The sequence below is a fragment of the Gymnoscopelus microlampas genome (assembly GCF_963454915.1).
Source record: "Gymnoscopelus microlampas genome assembly, chromosome: 5".
Lineage (NCBI taxonomy): Eukaryota > Metazoa > Chordata > Actinopteri > Myctophiformes > Myctophidae > Gymnoscopelus > Gymnoscopelus microlampas.
In genome coordinates, this window is record NC_139942.1 from 9,415,473 (window position 1) to 9,417,767 (window position 2,295).

A 2,295-nucleotide genomic window follows, 5' to 3' on the forward strand; every position below is an offset into this window, starting at 1 on the left:
GTTTTGTTGTTGCTGAGAAACAGGAAGACACCCACTCCTTCTGTGACAGTCTCTTAACAATAAATTGTATACGTTTTATAAATGCAACAATTACCTACCCACACTGACTCATAACCAAATCATAGACTATAAAACCAGCCATTAAAACACAAAACAGACATGGTCACTAGATTAACTTGAGACCTCATTCACCACACTGATTTCCAACACGGCTGTTTAATACAGATTTGTTTCTAAAATCTCTCACCATCATCATCTATTATTCATTATGTTACAGGCTACTTAGAAATAGTAAATGAGACGCATGAAAGGTTAGATAAACAGTTTGTTTATAACATGACCTCATAGACAAATATGGCCAAACGTGTCTGAAAACCCACATTACACCGACGTGATTATTGACCAGTCAATTCTACAGAGACTTACAGTCAAGTTAATATTCAGGACAGCCCTAAAATCTCTCTCAGATACTCAGTCTGTACAACATGCCACCCTCAAGGGGAAACACCCCCATACCATTTACACAAAGAGCAAAGAAAGAGGCATAGTAAATCAGCCAACCACAGGATTTTAAAGTCAAGTTTTTTTATTTGTCACATCGCATACAGTGAAATTCTTGGCTTTATAGTCTCTTCTAGTGTAACAACAAATAGTCACAAAAGGGCACAACCTGGCAAATTGTATGATGTCAGATTGCTCCTGATCACCGTCCTCAGGACAGTTAAGTAAGCCTTGCAGAGCCCTGAGGCCCATAGGACTAGGAGCCCAGCTCCTGTTTCCGTAGCGTGACGTACACCCCCTGGATATACGACGCTAGTTAGTATGTAGCAGGGACTTGCCCCAAACCAACCCTTGACAAGCAACAAGACAAGTCATCTTATTTGGGTCTAATACACACACGATTCCAAAACAAAATCATAAAGAGTTCCCATAAGGGGCGCCAGCTGGCCGAGTGGTCCAGGCCCAGACCATAGGTTCTAATGCCGCCTGACCGCACGTTGAGGGTTTCACCTCGACGACATTTGCTGCGCGTCTTTCCCCGTCCATCTTCACTGTATACTATCAATGAAGCCAAAAAAAGAACTTTCCAAAAAATAAAAAATGGTGCTGAAGACCCTGGCATCACACCTAGGGTTCAGGAGTGGAGATCCGTGGGTTATCCACTGGGTTATGTGCAGGCTGGGCACAAGAAGTCCTCACTGGTGTTAGGCTTACCTACACTCACACACCCAGTGGAACCACAATGCACACGACGAGCATTCAATCTGAAAGAAGATGGATACATTGTTATTTATTTAGTTGAAGAAAGAATGTGCTCTCCATGTAAAGAACTTTAAAGGGTTTCGTACCCAATCATCCACAGATGCTGACCTTTCTGACTTCCCAGTGCTGACCTCCCCACAGAAGCGACATCTATGTAAACATATTTTAGTTGAGTGAAGTCCCAATTCTTTGGTCTTGGTGAGGCTGATAAACATTTGATTGAAGCCAACCAGAATCCTCCATGAGTTGTAGGTCAATGTTTTTATGTCCTTATGACATTAATGTCGCCCAGCAGGCCCTGCTCGACCCCAGCAGTGCCTAACGCCAGCAATTCCGCAATCTTAAAATACAGGTTAGTGTTAGCGGTGTTCTTTTAGAATGTATTAAATTGTTACTAGGATAGATATTCTAGGCTATCTCACTTTGCAGACACACACCCCACAGGATGTCGCATCCATTTGGCGGGGATGAGGGACAGTCTCACAGGTCCAGTGAGAGATTGTGCCCCTCATCCTCCGCATATAAGCTCTGAAGAAAAAAACAAAACCGTTGGTTACTTGCGTATACAGTACATTACGGTCATTTAACAGACGCTTTTATCCAAAGCGACTTACAAGTGCATTCAACATAGGTAGGCAACGAAACTACTAATCACCAGAAGTATTAAGTGCATTCTCTTCCAAAACAAGCAACTAAAAGTATACCTAGCGCTAAAGTAAAAGTGCAATATATCAACTACCTACTTTAATAAACAGATGAGAAACCATTGAACATACTTGCAATGAAGTACAATAAATCTTGGATTTACTTGCCTTGTTGTATTGCGACAATGGTCCACTTGGTTTGGGGAAGCAGTAAGCGGGTCCACAAATACACACATAGTTCATGTGGATCATGTGGATCAGCAGATAGGATACTTTAAAAGCTTAGTTGTAAATATAGTTGCATAAATTGCATTGATTAAAGTTCACTTGCTACTAGTGTGTAGTGCCCATCTTCGCATACTGCCCCCATAATCTCTTCCCATGCCAG